Source organism: Camelus dromedarius, chromosome 11, assembly GCF_036321535.1.
Source record: "Camelus dromedarius isolate mCamDro1 chromosome 11, mCamDro1.pat, whole genome shotgun sequence".
NCBI lineage: Eukaryota > Metazoa > Chordata > Mammalia > Artiodactyla > Camelidae > Camelus > Camelus dromedarius.
Genome location: NC_087446.1, coordinates 12686532 through 12710575, shown reverse-complemented (window position 1 = coordinate 12710575; position 24044 = coordinate 12686532). Strand labels below are relative to the sequence as shown.

General features: G+C 35.7%; 1 protein-coding gene across 3 annotated transcripts in view; it reads right to left on the bottom strand.

Annotated features, from left to right (window-relative positions):
• Positions 1-24044, bottom strand: part of FRS2 (fibroblast growth factor receptor substrate 2) — a 104353-nt gene that overhangs the window by 11958 nt on the left and 68351 nt on the right. For 2 of the 3 annotated variants that reach the window (XM_031463144.2, XM_031463145.2), the window contains one exon: positions 2346-2440. The gene's annotated coding sequence lies outside the window, so the exon portion shown is untranslated. Of the gene's footprint in view, positions 1-2345; positions 2441-11207; positions 11312-24044 lie in introns of all 3 variants that reach the window. The other variant, XM_064491530.1, reaches the window with a different exon arrangement.

Genomic DNA, 24044 nt, shown 5'->3' with positions numbered 1-24044 from the left:
GTCAGGGGTACAGGAGTGATGGTGCATCCTTAACCACACTGGATGTTTCAGCTCAGGACAAAAACAATTAATGAAAAGCCTAACATGTGACGTAAAAGCCTTGTATACCACACTAGAGAGGACGGATTTCATCCTACACATGATGGAAAGCCACTGAGGAATCTTAAGCAGGAGAGGGAAGTGGTCAGGACCTCACTTTAGATAACTTAATCTGCAGAATAAATTTAAGTGGGAGTTCAGCTCAGAGGACGGGAAGCCAGTTACAGACTACTGAAAAATAAAATATGTCAAAGACTTAAAACCAGAAAACCAGTAATCGCCATTTTTCTTCTCTTGGCTGGGCTTGCTCCCAATTCTCAGGAGTGTACTATCTTTTGCTACTTTGTTTTTAACTTCACTAATAAAAATCTTGTTTATATCAAAAAAAAAAGAAAAGGAAAAGAAAACCAGCAATAGTAGGAGTAAAGATGTAAATGATATATTTAGGAAATACTTTGGAAGCTGAGTCAGCAGCACTGGGTGGCTGGCTAGGCACACAGGAAGCAAGAGGCGGTTTCCAGTGCGGCAGATGGAGGGTGCTGGTTCCACTCCCTGAGATGGGAAAGCCCTTCTCAGTTCCTCAGGCAGGAGTGCTGGTGGTGAGTACACAGTTTTAGACATGCTAAACTGAGACTGCAGAGAACCACCAAATGGAGACACACAATAGAGAGTTAAGTACATGAGTACGGGTTTGAGGGAAGAGGTAAAATATTGGGACATGTGTGGTATTTGAAGCTAGAAAACAGAAGACCCTCTTCACAGACAGTATAAAAAGCAGCCTGCAGTTGAAATTCTGGAAATGTGTACGTACTAGAGTAAAGCAAGTGAAGGAGAAGAAAAACAATCAAAATGGTACAAACTAAGCAAAGAAAGTGTCAAGAAGGAGGGTTCCGTCCAAGGCGGAGTGTTAGGTAGAGGCAGAGGGCAAACAGCAGTGAGCAAATGGAAGCTCAGGAAGTGGTCTTCCAGACACTGGAAAAGGCTCTTTCAAGAACACAGTGAGAAAGGAAAGCCTAGAGTGACAGGGTATGGACGGACATGGTTTCAAAAGAAAATATGTTTCTTATGTATTATTTTAAGATGACACAGATTTATGCAGGTTTCTAATCAGTACGTCAGTAAAGGCTAAAGAACACAGGAAAAGACAAAGGAAAGACACGGCTACACGATGAATCAAGACAGAGGGGAGACGAGAGAAGAGTTCCAGGGCCCAGACGGAGAAGTCTGCCCAGAGGAGGAGGAATGCCCTGTCCTCTGGGAAGAGAGGCAGAAAATAAGGACGGGCGAGCATGGCAGAGAAGCTGAAAGAGAGAACTTCCATCGCCCTAAATTTCTTTTGTAAAATAGAAGGCAAGTTTGCAGAATGAGAGACTTGAGGGGATGGCAGGACCATCCCCTGAGGAGCTACCCAGGAGAGGTAGCAGGATTATTTAGGAGGGTATGCAGAGATCTAGCAGAATCTGGAGAGTAAGATCTTGCTATTTTTCTAGCTGCGCTCAGCAGGCGAGAGGGTAGACAGTTCAACTGACCCTGGCAAGAGGACAAGGAAGCTAAAGGATATTGGAAATACAGGGACCTGCCTCTACCATCAGGTCTGGTCAGGAAAGAAGCAAAGGAAGATGAGGGCTGATGAAATGGGAGAAAATGGAGGCAAAAAAGAAGCAGGAGGCCTAGTGAGGTTAAACGGCAGGCTTAGTACGAGTGAGACTCTTAAACAGCTGGGACAGCGGGCAGCTACAGTCAATCTTCCAACAGAGAAGGAGATTTTTTTTTTTAACGTGGAGTTTTCACCCACACCTCTGACTTCTCCTGAAGTACAAACTCCCAGGTCGGGGGGAAAGGCAAGATACTAACTAGCTATCCTGCATTTATGACAATCAGATTAAATACTTGGCGACCATCTGAGTTATGTAAGACCTAATAACATACATCAATACTGTAAACACTTGATGAGGAACCATGTGATCTCATCCTCTTACCCAGCCAAGTTTACAGCTCAGCAAAAACACAGATAGATGTCCCTAGCCTCCTGACTCAAAGCCACATGGGAAAGTGACGAGGGTGCATTCAAGAACAAAAGGAAGCGACTGTTTGGGAAGCTCAATACTGCTACAGGTGTGCTAGATATTTTAAATTACTAAACACTGTCTTAATTTAATTAAAGCCATTTGGCCTTATTTTGGGGGATTGGGAGGTGACAGCATATCAGAAGGCAAAATGACTTTATTAAAAAAATTTAAAATCTCTAGTTTAAAAAATATAATTTGTGGACTTAATGAGTTTTTAAAAAGTAAACTTCAACTTACCTAGATCTGGCCATTAATATTCTTAGCCTCTGCTGCAGCATCAGGAGTTTAATCATACTTCAAAATACCATGTTTTCTTTGTTTGCTGACTTAACCTAGAAATAGCAAGAAGACAGTCAAGAATTTCTTATTTCTTTAAAACCAGTTTTTCTTACGAGACTTCTGGCAGTACTGTTAGTTTAGTTCATCTATTTAAACAAACTGAAAAGTCTAAATTTTTAATTAAAATTTATTTAATGTATAAGATCTATTCCAAAAATTAATATGGTGTATGCATGTTGTCATTAACATGGCCTTTTCTAAGAAAAGGAAAAATCCAATAACCTGTGTTCCATGCTGTTTGGATATCAGGACCTTTAGGAGCCATTGATTCCAGCTTCTCCACTACAGCTGTGACATGAGACAGCACAGTTCTCTGTACTTATCTCCTCAGCCATAAAATGAGAGGTTAGACTAAACCATCTTCCAGGTTCCTTTCCAGCTCTAAAACCCCATGTTAGCCAATGGCAGGCTAATTCTCCACCTCCAGCCACTTCTCTTAAACCTTGCTGTCACTCCTCCCAAAGAGCTGAGTTCTTTAGAATCCACCCTCTGTATCTCCCTAATCCACAAGACCTCCCAGAACCAAATCAGCGGAGTCAGTCATCAGAAAACAGTCAGGATGAACAAGGATGCCATAGGGTCACAGGATAATGATATAAATTACAGCAATAAATTACAATCTAGAGCTTCAAGAGATTCCAATATACTTTTGGAAACTTTCTGGTTAGTTTATTCACTTTTTATAACACAGAAAAAAATCAAATTCACTCAAACATGAGCACTAGCAGTTACTGAATAGCTGCACTATATTAGGCATTATGTTCGGGGTTTTACGAATAGTCTCATTTTAATCTACACATTAAGTTAACAAATATGATTGATACCCAAAACGAACATTTCCAAAACCAGGAACCCACACACAAATAAAATTTGTAATTTTGGACCTTTAACCTATACATAAAAATCAGCAGTTCGGCCAGGTGTTTGGTTACACCCGCCGTGAGCTGCTACTACATCCCACATTAGGGTGGGCAGCAACCCACTGCCTCTTCCTTAGCAAAGTTTTCTTTTCTCCAGAAGCTTAACATACATCATGCTTTGCCTCTGGTCTGTAAAACTATCCACAACCCCTATCCTGAAATGAGCTGATTTATAGTAAATATGATTAAGAGAAGTGAGGGCGATCCATCTACACCCCTGTATCAAGAAGTCTATAGTTTTGAAATGCAGTTAAACACACAGAAGAATCAGTGTACCAACCCGTAACGTTCTTGAAAATATTAAAAAGCCTCTGATGGAAACTCTGGAAAATTTTTATTGTTTCACTTCAGATCTTTTTTCTTTTTCTAATTTTTAAAATTGTGGTAAAATACACATAACATTAAATTTACCATCTTACTCATTTTTTAGTGTACAGTCAGTAGTGTTAAATATATTCAATATTGTGCAACTGATCTTGAGAACTTTTTCATCTTGCAGAAATGAAACTCTATACCCATTAAATAACTCATCTCCCTTCTGCCCAAATCCTGGCAACCACCCTTCTACTTTCTGTACTTGTGAGTTTGACTAGGCTAAGTACCTTATTTAAGTGATATCATACAATATTAATCTTGTTGTGTCTGCTTTATCTCACTTCGCATAATGTACTCACAGTTTATCCATGCTATAACGTGTCAGAATTTCAACATTCTGCTGAATATATACCAGAATTTGCTAATCCACTCATCTGTTGATGGACATTTACCCACCTTCTGGCTATAGTGAATAACGCTGCTATGATCATGGACGCACAGTTACTCTTCAAGACCCTGCTTTCAATTATTTTGGATACATAGACAGAAGTGATACTGCTGGATCATGTAGTAATTCCATTTTTTAATTTTTTAAGGAACTTCCATATTGTATCCACAGTGGCTGTACCATTTACTTTCTCACTAGGAATGCACAAGGGTTCCTCTACATCGCTGACAATACTTGTTTTTTTTTTTAACTTATCCGTGCTAATGGGTATGAGGTGGTATCTCATTGTAATTTTGATTTCCCTTTCCCTAATGATTAGTGTTGAGCATCTTTACATCTGCTTACTGGCCATTTGTATATCTTCTTTGGAGAAATGTCATTCCAGTCCTTTGCCCATTTTTTAATCAAGTTGTTTGTTCTTTTGTTGCTGAGTTTTAGAAGTTCTCTATATATTCTGGGTATTAATGCCTTATCAAATATATGATTCGTAAATATTTTCTCTCATCTATGAGTTGCCTTTTTCACTCTGTTGATAGTGTCTTTAATGTAAAAATTTTATTTTTCATTAAGTCCAACTTGTCTACTTTGCTTTTGTTGCCTGTGCTTTCGGTGTCATAGTCAAGAAAGCACTGTCAAATCCAATGTCGTGAAGCTTTTGTCCTATGTTTTCTTCTAAGAATCTTATTGTTCTATGTCTTATATTTAGGTCCCTGATCCAATTTGAGTTAATGTTTGTATACGGTGTTAGGTGAAGGTCCAAGTTTATTCTTTTGTATGTGGATATCCAGTCGTCCCAGCAGCATTTGTTGAAGACCCTCTTTCCCCATTGTGGTCCTTGTACCCTTTTCAAAACTTATTTGACCATATATGTGAGGATTTATTTCTGGGTTCTTTATTCTATTCCATTGGTCTGTATGTCTGTATTTATGCCAGCACCACATTGTTTTGATTACTGTGGCTCTGTAGAAAGTTCCGAAATCAGGAAGTATGTCATCCAGTTTTATTTTTTCAAGATTGTTTTGGCTATTCAGGGTCCCTTAAGATAGGTTTTCTATTTTTGAAAAAAATCTCACTGTGGGTTTTTCATACATGGCTTTTATCATGTTGAGGCGGTTTCCTTCTATTCTTAGTTTTTTTAATGCTTTTATCATGAAAAGGTGTTGAACTCTGTCAAATGCTTTTTCTTTATCAATTGAGATGATCTTTTCCCCCCCTTCATTCTGTTAATGTGGTATATTACACAGATAAATTTTCCTATGTTGTACCATCCTTGCATTCCAAGAATAAATCCCACTTTGCCATGGTGTATATTCCTTTTATTATGTGGCTGAATTCAGTTTGCTAGTATTTTGTTGAAGATTTCTGAATCAGTGTTTATGAGAGATACTGATCTGTAGTTTTGTTTTCCTGTGTCTTTGTCTGGCTTTGTTACCAGGGTAATGCTGACCTCATAGAATAGTTAGAATTCTCTCCTCTTCAATATTTTGGAAAAGTTTGAGAGGACTGATACTATTCTTTACCTGTTTGGTAGAACTCACTGGTGAAGCCAGGGCTTTTCTAGTCAAGAGATTTTTTTTTTTTTTAAACTGATTCAATCTCCTTACTTATAGGTCTGTTCAGATTTTCTATTTCTTTATGATTTACCTTGGTAGGTTTTTGTATTTCCAGGAACGTGCCCACTTTATCTAAGTTCTCCAATTTGTTGGCATACAATTGTTCATAGTACTCTCTATAATCCTTTTTGTTTCAGTAGAGTTGATGGTGATGTCATCACTTCCACTCATGACTTCAATAATTTGAGTCTTTCCTTCTTTTTTCAGTCCATCCTAGCTAAGCATTTGTCAATTTTGTTGATGTTTTCAAAGAACAAATTTTTGGTTCACTGACTTTTTCTATTCTCTATTTCATTTATCTCTCCTTTAATCTTTCCTTCCTTCTGCTAACTTTGGTTTTAGTTTGTTCTTTTTCTATTTCCTTAAGTTATAAAGCTAGAGATCTTTTTTACTTTTTAATGTAAGCATTTATGTAACTACAAAATCCCCCTTAGCCTAAGTTTTGGCATATTGTGTTTTCATTTTCATTTGTCCCTAAGTATCTCCTAATTTCCCTTGTGATTTTCATTGTGATATTTTTTCTTTGATCGTTTAAAAGTGTGTTGTTCAATTTACACAATTTTGTGAAATTTTCAGTTTTCCTTCTGTTGTTGATTTCTAACTTCATTCCCTGTGGTTGGAGAAGATATTTTGCATGATATCTATCTTTTAAAATGTTTTGTGTCTTAATTTATGGCTTAACATATGGTCTATCCTAGAAAATGTTCCATGCACACTTGAAAAAACTGTGTACACTGTTGTTGGATAGAGTGTTTTGTATGTACCTGTTAGAGACAGTTGGTCCACTGTGTTAGGTCCTCTGTTTCCTTACTTGTCTTCTGTCTGGTTGTCCTCTCCATTACTGTGGGTAGAGCATGAAAGCCTCCCAACTCTCCTTGCAGAACTATTTCTCACTTCAATTCCATCAGCTTCTGTTTTATATATTTCAGTGGTCTGTGATTAGGTAAGTAAATGTCTATAATTGTTATTATCTTCTTGCTCTACTGAACATTTTATTAATATATAACGTTTTTCTTTGTCCATAATAACCTTTTAAAATTTAAACTCTACTTTGATTGATAATAGTATAGCCATCCCTGCCCCTTGTTTGGTTACTATTTGCACATAGTATCTTTTTCCACCTTCTCACTTTCAATTTGTTTTTGTCTTTGGATCTCAAGTGAGTCTCTTGTAGACAGCATACAGTTGGATCGTGTGTTTTTGTCCATTCTGCCAATCTGTCTTTTGATACTGATAAGGAGGGTTTAGGTCTATCATTTTGCTACTTGTTTTCTATATGCTTTAAGTTTCCTTGTCCTTCATTTCTCACGTTACTGTCTTTTTTTGTATTAAGTTCTAGTAAAGTGTTTAAATTCCTTTCTCATTTCCTTTTGTATATATTCTACAGCTATTTTCTTTGCGCTTACCATAGGGACTACGTTTAACATCCTAAAGTTGTGACAGTTCTTTTTGCATTTATACCAGTTTAACATTAATAACGTACAAAAACTCTACTCCATCATAGCTCCATCCCCACTCCTTTCAGTACTGATGTCACAAAATTACATCTTTATACACTGTGTGCCGCAACATGTAATCTAATAATTATTTTAACTGCATTAACCTCTTAAATTATGTAGGAAATAATTACAAACTGAAGTTACAGCAATATAAGCTTCTAGACTAACAATTTTTCCCTTTAAACGTATTAATCTCTTAAGTTGTGTAGAAAACAAACAATGCATTACAAATCTTTGTTACAGTAGTACTAGCTTTTATAATTCCCTTTATTGAGATCTTTATTTCTCCATATGACTTCAAGTTATTATAGTGTCCTTTCGCTTCACCTTGCAGAACTCCCTTGTGCATTGCTTGCAGGGCAGGTCTAGTGGTAATGAACTCCCTCAGCTTTTGTTTACCTGGGGATGTCTTAATTGTTCCCTCACTTCTGAAGGACAGTTTTGCCAGGTAATAGGATTCCTAGTGGACAGACTGTTTTCTTTTAGCACTTTAAATGTATCAGCACACTGTCACCTGGCCTCCAAAGTTCCTGATGAGCTATGTGCTAATAATCTTACAGAGCACCCCTTGTACATGATGATGAGCTCTCCTCTTGCTGCTCTCAGGATTCCTCGCCTTTGTCTTCTGGAAGGCTGACTATAATGTCTCTTGTTCTAAGTCTCTTTGACTTAATCTTACTTGGAGCGTGACGAGCTCTTTGGATGTTTATTTATGTTCATGTCGTTCATCAAATTTGGGAAGTTTTCAGTCATTATTTCCTCAAATATTCTCTCTGCCCCCAACTCTCTTCTCTTTCTAGGACTCCTGCAATATGTATGTTGGTCTGTTTAACAGTGTCCCACAGGTTCCACAGGTTCTGCTTGCTTTTTTCCACTGTTTTATTTCTCGGAGCTGGTAAGTTTGCCAATTCTCTGTTCTGCCTGTTTACATCTGCCTTTGAATTTATGTACTAAAATTTTCATTTTATTTACTGTACTTTCCAGCTTCAGAATTTCTACTTGGTTTCTTTTTATGTTTTCTCTTTATTGATGTTTCTTTTGTTCTTGGCTTTTCCACATTGTCCTTTAGTTCTTTGAGCATCTTTAGGACAGTTGTTTTTAAAGTCTTTGTCTAATATTATTTTTTTCTTTGAATGAGCCATATTTTCCTATCTTTTTGTATGCCTTGTGGTTTCGTTGTTGTTGTTGTTGAAAACTAGACATCTGAACCTAATAAATGTGGTAATTCTGGAAATAATATTCTCTTCCTTCTCCAGGGTTTGCTGGGTTTTTTTTGTTTTTTAAATTTTTGACTGTTAAAGGCTGCCTCTGCCAAGGGTCAGACTGAGGTGTAAACTCAAGTTCTTCTCAGATCTTTTCTGAGCCTCTCTCTGGGCATGTGTTGTCACTTTCTAATTCTCCTTGTATATGCAGTTGTTTTTGAATGTCCTAGTCTTTAATTTCTGGCTCCCAAAGGGGGAAAAAGAGAAGAATGAATGGGGGGGGGGGGAGGCTGCCAGTCTTTTAAATCTCCTGGAAGTGACTTCAACAGGTGGAGGAGGGGCTTGCAACAATGCAGGTACATACAATAACAACAGTTGTCCACCTCTTTGTCTGCATCTCTGTGACCAGAAGCAGGAATCTGTGATCCCAGTATAAATTCTTGGCACTTGGAGGAGAGGGTCCTCATTTACCCTATCTCCCAAAAGCTGTGTGCAAGCCCCACAGGGCTGGGAGTAGGGCATGGCCGCAATTCACATCTGAGTTTTCTCCTGGAAGCTGCAAGTCTCAGTAACTCCAGAGTTCCAAAACAGTTACATCAGATTCTGCCAATGCAACTATCAGGTAGGTGGGGAGACAGATTCCTGATGCTTCCTATTCTATCCTCCCAGAATCCTCTCCAGGCCTTTTGGGGGGGGGGGGGATCAATATATATGAACAATATAGTTTCACTGATTTAATTACTCCGAGTATTCGTGGTATCAAAGTATTATGAAATTTTTGCTTGCTTTTTACTGTTTTACAGTGCAAATATACAGTGTATCAGTTGTATCAGGAATTAAAAGACTTTATGTGCTTCATTAAAAAGTATATTATCTGTAAGAAAATACATTCTGAGTTCCAAACAACTGAATGAATACAACCCAATGGACTGAGGATGTCTCGCCTTTGACTTTGGAGCATGAATACCTTGGGTACTCTCCATGACTTTTTAATCCTCTTTGATTTCTTCTGACTAGTGGAAGGTTTAGAACCAAAAGGTGATTGGGAGGTAGTGAGAGGGAAGAGGTACTTAGAACCACTACATAGAGCTATAATCTTGTTGTAACATGGATGTTTTTCTATAAAACAGGTATTTATATCATCATCAACTATGAGTCTATACTCAAGAAGGATACAGTGATTTTACCAGGAAAATTATCAAAAAAGCTAAAAATTACACTAAATCCTGTCTACTAACACTCCATTTTGTAAAACAGCAAACTGATTTTAAAGCCCCTACTGTGCACCAAACATTGATTCACTTGGATAATCTCAATCCATGCAACAACCCTATGAGGTAGTATTATCATTATTTCCATGTGCCAAATGAGGAAATTAAGGCTTGAAGGGTTTAAGTAGCTTTCCCTAGGTTAACAGCTGATAAGAGGAAGCCGGAATTAAATCCAGATCTGACTCCAAAGCCCAAGTTCTTATCAATTAATACACATAAAAAGCTTAAAATAGTGCTTAGCATATAGTAAGCATGTAGGAAATGTTAGCTATCGAAATTGTAACAACAATTTATTATAAAACTTGTATGTTTTTAGTCGGGATGGTACAGCTCAAGTGGCAGAGCACATGTTTAGCATGCATGAGGTCCTGGGTTCAATCCCCAGTAACTCCTCCAAAAATAAATAAATAAACCTAATTACCTCTCTCCCCACCCCAATTAAAAAAAAAAAACAAACTTGTAAGTCTTTGGCAGTTGGTCAAAATTTCTTTGCCTAAATTTTCTCACTTAAAAGATTAGGATACCTATTTCACACAGTTATTGTGAAAACCAAATAAATTCTGGCCATAAAGACATTAAGAAAGATACATAGTATTTAAAAAGACAGGCGTTATTATATAACCAGTACAGGTAAAATCCTGTCTTTTATATTATAGAGTCTTTCCCACTGTAAGCACAAAAGCCTAGAATTTAAGCCCCATCCTCTTAACAAGAGTTGCATTAATAAATTTAGTAAAGCTGTCCTAAATTATTCCAACACGATCCCTGCAGAATGACAAGCAAAGAGAACACTGAGCTCTATTCACGAGTGTGATTATAAACCTGGGGCTCAGGAAGGTATATTTGCTCTTTCAGCTCACTAGCACAGAGGGCGAGTTTGGCTTCCGCTACAGTAGTTCTGTTCAAACACAGCCAGGACAGAATATCTATAGTTAGAAGCATAGCAATATAACTGTACTTTAGGCATAACTAACTGCCATATTTAATTATATTAAGACAATCAAGAGAGTAGCATTCAAAAGCCTTGTTCTCTGTGTCACTGGTCTGGTTGATTATTTTTAAACTATTGGATAAATCTTTTTTTTTTAATTGAAATGCCTTAATTTTCTGTTTATTCTTAACACTGCTGAAGATTTTTTTACTATTTATATTGCTCTAAGGAAGTTAAAAAAAAAAAAGCTAAAGGGGGAGATTCTCAGTATATTCTGCTAGTCATCTAAACAAGAACCATTCTGTGACAAGTAAGGATACACAGTTCCCTTGGTTAGCTGAAAATTTTAAATATACATGTACACACTAAACCGAAAAAGTACCCCAGTATTCTGAAGCATCTATCCATGAATATGGTTGTACCTATATATCCCTAAATAGATTTTCTTACTTTAAGTTTTTCACTTTACTAAGGGCAATGTTGGTGAACCACTTTGCAATTCACAACCCTCCATCCACTCCTCCTTTTTAACTCTCAAAAAAAATCAATTACATTACTTACAAATCACTTCAATATCTCATATTTTATTTTCTGGAAACTCTTTATGTCTAATCTAGATTCCTTGTATTGCAATTTAAACCAGATTCCTCTCATTTTTGTTTTCTCTGTAAGAGACAAGTACAACCAGGATGATCAAGAAATATTAAGTGCATGCTTATGTATAAACTGTCACCAATTCATTTTCTTATGAATAAATTTAAAATATTAATAAAGTAACATTTCTTTATTTCAGACATAGCTATTTAAATTAAGCTAATAAAGGTTACTTGGTAGATAAAAATGATTTGTAAACAGCTATCCAGTATTAAGGAAGGAAAAAAAATGAGTTCATTCATTTCTCCATCTACACATTAAAGCATTCAACAAGTATTTTCTAAGTACCAACTCTTTTAGTCAGACACTGACTTAAAAGTTAAAGAAAAAAGGATGACATATACCATCCCTGATTCCAAGGAGTTTACTGTTTAGTGAGGAAGATAAACAAGAAAAGAAATACAAGGCAGAGTTACAGACCCATGCACCAGTGCAATCAGAACATTTAACTCAGAGCAAAAGGAAAGACAGAAGTGACAAGGGAGCCTTCCTAGAAGAGGTGAGTCAGTCCTGAAAGACAGATGGGAATTTGCTAATCCAGATCAAGAAGAGTGCATACTAAAGCACAGAGGCCTAAAAGAACATGCATGGCTTGCTTCAGAAGAAAAGTTCCTTATAGTTGAAATGTAGCATATGCATAGGAAAATAACAGGAGAGAGGCAGGAAGGTAGGCTCATGGATTTTATAAAGGGCCAGTTTGCACTGCTGAGTTCACATTTTCCCCTACGATCTTAAAGACACCATTAATGTTCTACCAAAATATCTTCCTATAGAAGCAGACAATCTAGAATATACACAAGGAGAATGTCTAATTCCTAAGAATAAAATTAATGATGTTCTACTAGGATGCCTGAAGTCTAACAGTAAGTCAAAGTATCTATCTATAAACAGTCTCCCTACAGTATCTGGATATGTAGCGAGTGTCACTGTAGGATGATGACCTAAACCTTAGACTTCCCCCTCCTTCCACCTCTAGAAAATGTTACTCACTTTAACCGTATATTTCATACTGAATTTGACAAACTCACTTTGAATCATGCATTCTGGTTTTTAGGAACAGAAATCCAAGAATCTGTATGTATATCTTCAGCTACCATTTATCTTTCTATCAATCAACAATTGTGTATGTGTGTTTAGCAAGTGCTGAGAAAATGGTAGTAAAATGGCTTATATATAGAACACAATCTTTACCTTTAATAACAGTCATAATTCAATCCTGGAATCATCTACAATCTTGGAACATACTTACACCCAGAAACACTGGTGATGAAATTTACACAATTAAATCTGGGTACCCATAATCTCTGCCCTAAGATATAAAAACACACCTACAGATGTGCAAACCCAGCAGATGAGTCACTCTGCCTTGGTTAATTCTAATGTAATCAGTACCAATGGCAACAATCCCAGCACCTTCAATCACAGGAAAAAATACCAGCCTTGGGAACTCCCAGAGAAAGTCTTAGTTTAAGTGCCCTATGTTGCAATATTAAAATATGTACAAGGAAATCAAATACTGTCCTCCAGCAACATCAAGGGATGAACAATCTATCTGACAGATCACGAAGCTCTCTTCACTAAAAATTCAGAGATTGCACCACAGAATGAGGACACGTGGTTGTAAGATAGCAGTAAAAAAGTACAGCCATTCTCCAGAAAGCATCCATCATTAACTCTGAAAATTGGAATGAATATGCATATTTGATATTATGGAGATAGTGCATTCAGTCTTCTGTAAGCATCATACATCAGAATTCCATGTTTGTATTGTTCAACTCAGTTATTATTTCTACATAAATTCTTGCAATTGTGTCAAATTAACCAGTGACTGCTTAAAATTCACAGTAAACCTCCAGTTTATAAATTTACTAACAGACACTAGTCCCTGGGCAGGGAATGAACTCTAGCATAATAACTATCTAACTTATGAGGTTTTACTACACTGACCAACAATAAAAGGTAAAATCCAAATATGAATTTTACAGTGTTTTCCCTTAGTATGATACCCCTACTAGTTCTTAAAAAGCATTTGGCTTTATGGCTTCCTTCTTTAAAATAACAAAACACTAAATGTAAGCCTTTCAAACTTCAATTTCTTGTTAAATAAATATACAAATTATTCAGTGCCAACCTAACTTACAGACATCAACAAAACACTACAAGACATACAAGAAAATCTCTAAGCATCTTCTCTTTTATATAATACGCTTAACCTAGAACTAAATAAGTGCTAATGAAGAATAACAGAAAAGTAAACAAAAAGTAATTTTCGAAACAGAATACACAGGTGTATAAGAGGAAATACATAAATCTGTATTACTAAACTCAGATGGCTATCATACTAGTTACTAGACTTATTATAAGCTTAATATTGACTATTTGTATCTAAAGCATGTACATACCATACAATCTGGTCAAAATACACTAAGCCAAATGCTACACAACTCTTAAAAAACCCTCAAAAAAAACTGCTTCATGAATAGGTCACTATGACTTTCTGCATTAGTTTCAAGTCTAAAATGCTCTTAAACATATCCTCTAAGGAAAATAAACTCGATAATTTATTTTCCACTTTTAAGCAATACATTCAGAATTACTGTTACAATCTAGTAGTAAACTCACCTAACTCAAGCACCTCACTAATAAAAATATTTGACTTTGTTTTCTAACACTCCCCACACTCACAAAATGCAAGGAAAAACAAAAGTTAACCAGAAATATTTACGTCAGAGTACATCTAGCTATCCATTTGATGAACTGTTACGGGGCCATTAATAAGCATTGTTTAAAGAATATATAATGACAAAGGAAAATGTTCATGGTATAAAAAGTTACGCAGAAAAAAGACAAAGCTGTTCTTTTAAAATGCAGTATGGTATTCTGGATTGGATCCTGGAACAGAAAAGGACATGAGTGAAAAAACTGGGGAAATCCAAATAAAGGCTGTAGTTTAGTTAATAGTATTGTACCAGTGTTAATTTCTTAAGTTTTGACAAGTGTACTGTAGCTATAAAAGATTAACATTAGGGAAAGCTGACTGAAGGATGTATGAGAATCTCTGTACTGTCTCTGCAACTTTTCTGTGATTCTAAAATGGTTCCGGAAAAAAAAAGTTTTATTTAAAAAATTACTTTGCATGGCCAGTACCAAGTTTGAGAAGATTCTCATTTAAAAAAATAACTTTTTTACTTATTTTTCTCTCTCCCATTCCCTAAACAAAATACATAAACCCAGAAAAAAAAAGACTAGACTAAAACACATTAAAGTGTTAACACTAGTATTAGGATGAAAAGTATTTTTCTCTTTATATTTCCTATAGAATGTGAATTGCTTTTATAATTAACAATAAATTATTAACTAAAGAACGTATAAATCAATACTTTATTAAAGGCTTCTTTAGAAAGAAAAGCTGTAAGTGCCTAAGCAGAGACCAAAAGCCGACGACAGACAAAACAGGTTAGGGCAGAGTGTGAAGAACACAGTGGCCAAGGGAAACTGCCAGGAGAATTTAAGTAGGCAAAACCTAATTAGTAAAGGCTGGAAACCTGCCCGTACACAGAACTTAACATCTACTCTTAGGCTAACGGTGCTTGCAGCCAGCAAAGTTATGCTCAGAATTCACATGTCTTAGGGGAATGTCCCCAAAGGCCCCCTAATGCTAAGAATTTATGGAGATACATAACCTGGGTTTATCCCAAACAAAAATAATGCAGTTGGACGCACACAACTGCTCAGTGAGAGCTTCTAGAAACACTTCAGGACCACAATGTGTTCTCTACATTTTTCTCCTTTTTCTTTCCTCTCTAACACCTTCCTACAACCTATGCCCAGTCTTTAGCCCTAAGACCTAAAAACAGCACTCTGGTGCCACTTAGCAATATGGGCAGAGACCACCGCAAGAGCTGAATCAAAGCCTATTTCAGATGCCTGACAGGTGAGTATGAAAAGTTTTTCTGATACTTTCAGGGCAAAGTATGTTCTGGCAACTTCATTAAGCCACAAGAGGGGAAAATTTATCAACAGCAAATGTTCCCCCAATTAAAATAAAATATAACTGTCCCTTAAAGAAAGTGCCAGTGGAATCGGACAGACTGCATTTTGATGAAGAATCTCTTCTAAGCGGTAATCGGGGGTGATCTGTGCTTGTCAAGCTGTCTGTTCCTCCTGAAATAGTGTTATATGGCCAGTTTTGTGTTTTGTGCTGTTTTTTAAAAATAAATTTTAATTCTTACTTTGTTTATGGTCACCTTCATTCTCAGCTGATGGTCAGCAGGTCCTAGAACTGTCACTTAAACATGTATGTGCATATTTTTAAGGTTTATTCTTCTGAATCCTCGTGGACTCTGCTGTAATCAGATACCCGTATCTATTAAGAATAGGTGCAAAATAAGGCCTTCTACTCAGAGACAATGGAATACTTTGTTAAAGTACACGGTCTTTACTTCATGAGCTTCTTAACAGCAATTTTAAGCATCAGAATCCTCTTCTGCTTATTTTTCAGTTCTTGGTCACGTTCAAGAAAGTAGAGGCTACCAGAACAGTGATCCTTAGGAAGAGAGATCGCAATATTGTTCCTGTTATTACTTTTAATATCAATGAAGATATATACTGTTTTCATCGAAGTTGAGACATAACTGATTTTAAGACTGATATTTTGTATCCCACCAAGAAACAGAAGGTGCCAGTTAAACTATGACATGCCACTGTTAGATACACCTAAATTTCAGTGAATAAAATTGGAAAACGTCCCTTAGAATCAATAAAATATAGTATACAGTCGATGCAGACTATTAACTCATTACAAATAACACTAATGAAAGGATGTTTAAAATATCTTTTCTTTGCTCCTTCCCTAGAAGACAGTTACAATAAAGTAATAGCATTTCAGAGTGTCCAAGACTCAATGTTCTTTTGAGACAAATAACAATTATTTGTCTGGAGAACAATCTTGTAGTGCAGATTGCTGGGAACTATTTTCTTCATTCTTCAAATGGAAAATGAAGTGAACAAAATTAAAATTTTACTGGAAGCCAAATTAAGAATTTTTAGCTTCCCTGCCTACCACTTTAATAAAGACAACATGTACTCTTTCCCTAAAGGTTTCATGGTTTGTTTTGCTTCAAATTTATCTTGATCTTAAATTCAGGGTATCAATCATCCATGGTGAAAGAAATTCTAAAGAGTTATATTCGAAAGTACAGCTAGGGTCACTGGGGCCATTCCCTCTAAGCACAACTTATGATAAAATATAATTTTAAAGCAATGCTGAGAATACCTCCTTTCTTTCCCTAAGACAAATGTGGAAAAAACTAATCTCTACAGAAAACAGCCAGAATTTCTAAGATGTTGTACTCTGTCCCACTTTCAAAACGTTTCTTCACCAATACTAACTAAAAGCTATCTAACTTAAATCCTCTTTAAAAAACAAAATCCCAACCCCTCCCAAAATTATGAACTTGATTAGTTCAACAGCTAGCTACAAAGACTATTAGTCTCATAAAATACTCTTGCCAAAGCCTTAAAATTTTTAACTCTCCACATGCAAATTCCAAATTTGAATTCTCTGAAGCTATTAACCCTGTCACATAGAAGGTAGAATGTGGCTAAGGCGAGATTTTAATTCTCATAAATTGATAAGCTACAACAGCTCTGCTATCTAAATGTATTTTGAAATATTACATTAGAATCTAAAGTAACAGGTTTCATTTTCAGCATTCTAAATTCCTCCAGTAAAAGGCGGTATCAATCTGATAATGCCAGCAAGGCAGCATGATACAGTGAAAACATCATGAGCTTTAGAACTAGAAAGATCTGAGTTCTTAATGTCTCTGAATCTTACCTATCATAGGTAAGTTAAATACATGACCACCATTGCCTACCTCATATGACTGTTTCAGGTTCGGAGGCTGTTGTAGTAATAAGGGGTCTGAATTACAGTAGTGAACAATGAAGATGGAAACAGAAGGATGAAATAGAACAATACTTAGAAGTTAGCATCAATCAGTGATAACTGATTAGATAGGAGTCAAGGAACACATCTGCATTTTCTATTTAGGTGACAGTACACTCATAATAGAGTTAGAAGACACTGGAAGGACACACGGTTTAGGGAAGCTGATAAGCTCAGTTTTGAACATACTGGGATGTCTGTCAGATATCCAAGTGGAAATGCTCAACAGACTAACAGAAATACAAACATCGAGGTGGAAGAAAGATCTGACCTGGAGATAAGGATCTAGGAGTCATCCGCTTACAGATAAAAGGCACGGGACAAGATGAGATTGCCCAGTGAGAAGTAAGACCCACAGAAACTCGAAAACATCAACATCTAAGGAAACTGGGGAGGAAGAGAAGCGCATGAAGGAGACTGGACAGGCATCATCCAAGAAGTAGGAAGAAAATCACCAAGAATATGGAGCCTAGCGAAGAGAATGATTCAAGGTGAAACAGGACACAAAGGCTAATCAGTAAGGTAAGACTGCAGGAACCATGGCAAGTTAGTTTGGAGAAAATAATATTTAGCAGTAAGGAAGGATAAGTATGAAGAGATAATCAGCTGTCAAAATTTCTGTCTCTTTTATGGAATAATGGACTTGACTTGGACCAAAGCATAGACATCTATAGGAATACAATACTTTCCCATCTATCTAATTGAGAATTGATTCCCCTTTAAATGTGGAGTTCCCAATCACTACCAATGTTCAGTAGATTCCACTACTGGTTAAGAAGCTGGATGAGATGACCTAAGTTTCTTTCCAACTGAAGTAAATTTCAAGAAGTAAATTAAATCTGAAATATGATGTATAAAAAGAACAAAGGGAAAGACATAAGAAAAGAGTTTTTAAATACTTAGAAATAGAATAATGATTCTATAAAGTTTTAAAAACCATATTCAATTAATTCTACACAAAAACACACAGAAAACATAAAGGCATTTTTTAAAACCCTGTGAATCCGAAGTAAAACATTTAATATGATATAAAAACTTTAAAGTCTTCACCGAATTTTATGATTGATTTTTAGCTGTAATATTTGTTTACTGTCATCAAAACCTACCTGAGTTTTTTGTAACTTTCTACTACTAAAAAATTATGTTCTTTGTTTTAAAATGCAGGCACATCAGCTCATTGTTTGCTTATTTGTTTTTTTATGGCAGAATTTAAGTTATCTGCAGTGCTAGATATTTTCCATTTGACCCTCCAGAGTCATCCTGCAGTGGCAACCCCGCTTCCGCTTACAATGCATTGTTGTTCTCCAAATGACTCACTACCAACTGGTATGCTATATATTAACTTACTTTTTGATTCCCTGTCTCTCTACCCCACTACCACCACAAAAGTAAATCCTATAGGGTTAAAGACTTTGTCTTCACTGCTATATCCCCAGTGCCTAGAGAGTGCCATACACATATTAAATGCTCAACAAATTTTAGCTGAATGATTAAGTACCCTATTCAGTAATGTTTCAGATTAGCAATATACTTACCAATAACTTTGCCCCTGAATTTCTACAATATTAAAACATATCAATAAAACTACAGCCAAATAATCTTATATTTTTGCAAATTAATACACTGCTAATAGTTTTGTTTTTCTTTCCAGTTTTATTACAATATAATTGACATATAGCGTGTGTAAGTTTAGGGTATACAGCATAGTGATTCAACTTACATACGTCATAAAATGATTACCACAGGATATTTAATGAACATCTACATTTGATAAGAACACAAAATAAAAGAAAAAAATTTTCCTTGTGATGACAACTCTTAGGATTTACTAACTCTCTTAACAACTTTCATATATAACAGTCAGCAGTATTAATTACACTTACCATCGTGTACACTACACCCCTAGTACTTATTTGTCTTATAACTGGAAGTTTGTACATTTTAGCTTCCTTCATCCTTTAAAATGGAGCTCAAAATTACCACTTAGGTTTGCCTAAACACTGACAGCTATTTCAGGGAAAATGCTTTGAAATTTTGCATACAGTACCACAAAATTTATCTTACAAGCAGTGCTAGCATGTGGCTGTCAAAGTGGGCGAGTATACTCACACAACTCACACTTCCTCTTAAGTGACATCAGATGTCCTCCTTTTCATACTGCATAGATTCAAAGCCTGTCACCTGGATTGTAGGTTTCACAGCAGATGTGATGCCTGAATAATCCACCTGAGCAAGTCAACTGTCCAAATGTCATTATCCAAGTTGTAACACTTCCTCCTTGAAGTTCCTGCAGCCTTGGGATGGGCCTACATGAAGGAGAATATTCTAGGACTGAGACTACTGTTTATGTTGGGTTTCTGATCCTAAACCACTCCCTAAGCTATTAATCTGACTTTTTTAATTGGAGGTACTAGGGATTGAACCCAGGACCTTGTGCGTGTACTCTACCACTGAGCTATTACCCTCCCTGACCCAAGCTATTAATTTTTAACCTTAAAAGCCGCCTAATACTAACTAGTATTTTCTTTGAGTATCACCTGAACCACCTGCCATATACAATTCCAAAACTAACATCTTTGGTCTAATTTTTTGGTATTTCTATGATTTAGTGACATGGCAGTTAACTTCAGCTAAAAGAGGAATGAGGTTACATAAGTGGAAGGCACAAGTTTGGAACATCAGAGACTACTGAAGTAATGGTTTAGCTATTAACAATGTCAGTTTCTTCAAATATTTTCTCTATACTAATTCACTCAAAAAAGTCTGTTTAAAATTTCAAAGAATAAAAGAGCTCATCTTTTTTTCTCTTCATCTATTAATAGGCCAAAAGTAAAGCTAAAAACAAAAAGCAAGGCTTTAAGTTCCTCTTGTTGATAAGGCTGAAACTGTTTAGGGCTGGGTTTGCTACCGTGCACATTTTCACTTTAATTAAAATCTACAAAATAATGTGTTTATTTTGTCAAAACCAAGTATGACTGCAAGTAAGGGAAAATATTCAGAACATATTACCCCTCCCTGCTGCCAGCCAAGAAAATATCTGGGTTGGAGGCAATAAATGCTGTTTCCTTCATGTGCAGCCCCAGTGACACTTGCTTTAGTAATAAAAAGAGAACCAAACCATCACTCAAGTGTCAAAGACAAGACTGTTCTGAAAATTGACAAATGACTTATTTGAAAACAACGTCTGTCTTTAAATGATAAAAATGTAATAAGACTCTATTAAAGAAAGAATTTGGGAGTCGCAAATTACACTTTCAAAGGTATAGTCAATATTGTTTTTACAAGAATGTTGGTGGACTTTGAAGATTAAAAACTTTTAATGATAGTTAAGGACTTAGATTATATTTAACACGCCTTATTTATTTATGTGTTTTGCAGCTAGCAGCAAATGCAGCGTAATAAATGCTGGGCCTGTTTGCAAGAACCAGTTATGTAACACCCTCAAGCAAATCACTTTTTTACTAGTTTTTAAAACTTGTGTTGCTCCAGGAGTAATATGTATTTAAGAGTGGAATATGAGCAAAAATCTGGTAAAAGTTGTGAAGTACATGTTTTCTGGGTTTAAAAAAAAATACTTGAGGGACTCAGTACTTTTTTTTTTTTAATAAACTTTATTATTTAGGGCAATTTCAGAGAAAACCTTAGGAGACAGTACAGAGTTGCTATACACCCCACACCCAGTGTTGCCTATTATTAACATTTTCTATTAGTATGGTACTTTTGTTACAAGTAATAAATATAATTTTATTAAGCGAAGTCCATACTTTAATCAAATTTCCTTAGTTTTACATAATGACCTTTTTTTGTTGCAGGATCCTATCCAGGATACCACATTATATTTAACCATCATATTTCCTTAAGCTCCTCTTGGCTATACAGTTGCTCAGGTTTTCTTTGTTTTTGATGACCCTGACAGTCTTGGGTAAAACTGGTCAAGTATTTTGTTGAACGTCTCTTTAATGGGATTTGTCTAGTGTTGTTCATTTTTAAAAAATTCGATTTATTAAAAAAAAATAGAGTTCATCCATTTCTCCCACCCTCCAACCCTTGCTTCTGACAACCACTACTCTGTAAGCTAGGTTTTTCTGTTTTTTTATGTTTTTTTGCTTTTAGATTCCACATATAAGAAATATCATATGGTACGTATCTTTCGTTGACTTATTTTACTTAGCATAATGCCCTCAGGTCGATTCATGTTACAAAGGAGATTTTCTTCTTTTAATGGCTAATATTCCATTGTATATAAGCACTTCTTTATTCATCAATCAATGGACACTTAAGTCTGTTTCCAGATCTTGGCTATTGTAAATAATGCTGCCATGAACATGGAGGGGCGTTGCATCTATCTTTTTTAGTTGAGTTGTTTTTATTTTCTTCATATAAGTACCCAGAAATAAAACTGCTGGATCATTTGGTAGTTCTAGTTTTAATTTTTTGAGGAACCTCCATACTGTTCTCTATAGTGATTACAACAATTTACATTCCCACCAACCCTGCATGGGGTTTCTCTTTCCTCCACATCATCACCAACATTTATTATTTCTAGTCTTACTGATAACAGTCATTCTAACAGGTGTGAGGTGATTTCTCACTGTGGTTTTGATTTGCATTTCCCTGATGACTAATGACATAGAGCGTGTTTTCCTGTACCTGTTGGTCATCTGTATAGCTCCTTGGGAAAAATGTCTACGCAGGTTTTCTGCTCGTTTTTTAATCATATTGTTTTTGGTTACTGAACTAAATGAGTTCTTTATATATTTTGGATATTAACTCCATATCAGATATATGATTTGCAAACATTTTCTCCCACTCAGTAAGTTGCCTTTTCATTTTGTTGATGGTTTCCTTTGCTGTGAAGAGGTTTTTAGTTTGATATAGTTCCACTTATTTTTTGCCTTTGTTGCTTTTCCTTTCAGAGTCAGATTCAAAAAATGATCTCCAAGATCTATGCCAAGGAGCTTACCATCTATGTTTTCTTCTAGGAGTTCTAATGCTTTCAGGTCTTACGCTCAAATCTTTAATCCATTTTGAGCTAATTTTTGTTTAGGAATTTCAGATAGTTATACAGTTTCCTTCTTTTGCATGTGGCTGCCCAATTTTCCCAACACCATTTATTGAAGAGACTGTCCTTTTCCCACTGTATGTTCTTGGCTCCTTTGTTGTAAAATAATTGACTACATGAGTGGGTTTATTTCTGGGCTCTCTATTCAACTCCACTGATTTGTCTGTTTTTATGACAATACTGCCCTGTTTTCACTATTATAGCTTTGTAATACAACTTGAGACAAGGGAACATGATACCTCTAGTTTTGTTCTTTCTCAAGACTGCTTTGGCTATTTTGGGGTCTTTTATGTTTCCATACAAATCTTAGTTTGTTCTATTACTGTGAAAAATGCCACTGGAATTTTGATAGGGATTGTACTGAAGATGTATATTGCTTTGGGTGGTATGAACATTTTAGCAATATTAATTCTTCCAATCTTTGAGCACTAAATATCATCCCATTTGGTCTCCTTCATTAATATCTTGTATTTTCAATATAAAGATCTTTCACCTCCTTGTTTAAATTTATTCCTAGGTATTTTATTCTTTTTGATGCAACTGTAAATAGAATGGTTTTATCTCTTTCTGATAGTTCATTACCAGTGTATAGAAACACTACAGATTTTTGTGTATTGATTTTGTATCCTGTAACTTTACTGAATTTTATTTTTGTTGTTTTATTAATAGTTTGAAGGAGTTTTAAGAGTTTTCTATATATAATATCATGTCATCTGTGAATAGTGAGTTTTACTTCTTCTTTTCCTATTTGGATGCCTTTTATTTCCTTTTCTTGCCTAATTGCTCTGGTAAGGACTTCTACTACTATGTTGAGTAAAAATGGCAAGAATGGACATCCTGTCTTGTTCCTGAGCTCAGAGGAAAAGCTCTGAACTTTTCACAACTGAGTATGATGTTAGCTGTGAGCCTGCCCCATATGGCCTTTATTGTATTGAGGTATGTTCCCACTATACTTACTTTCTGAGTTTTTATCATAAGAGGATGTTAAATTTTGTCAAATGCTTTTCCTGTATCTATTGAGATGATCATATGGTTTTTATCCTTCATTTTGTTAATGTGGTATATCACACTAATTTGTGGATGTCAAGCCATCCTTGCATCCCTGAGCTAAATCCCATTTGATCATGGTTTATATATCGATGAATTTTGTTTCCTAATATTCTGTTGGGGATTTACTCATCTATTTTCATTAGGGATATTGGCTTGTAATTTTCTTTTCTTGTGGCATCCTTGTCTGGTTTTCGTATTAAGGTAATGCTTGCCTCATACAATGCGTTTGAAGAGTTACTTCTTTTATTTTTATAAGAGTTTGCGAGTGACTGGTATTAATTCTTCTCTGAATGTTTGGTAGAATTCACCAGTGGAACTGTCTGATCCTCAGCTTTTGTTTGTTGGGAGGTTTTTGACTACTGACTTAACCTCCTTACTCATAATCAGTCTGGTCAGATTTTCTATGTCATCATGATTCAGTCTTGGCACCTTGTATGTTTCTAGGGATTTACCCATTTCTTCTAAATAATCCAATTTGTTAGTGATAATTATTCATAGTTTCTTATGATCCTTTGTATTTGTATTTCTGTGTTACCAGTTGTAACATCTCCTCTTTCATTTCTGATTTTATTCTTTTGAGTCCTCTCTTTTTTTCTCAGTGAGTCTAACTATAGGTTTGTGAATTTTGTTTATCTTTTCAAAGAGCCAGCTCTTGGTTTCACTGATCTTTCCTATTGTCTTT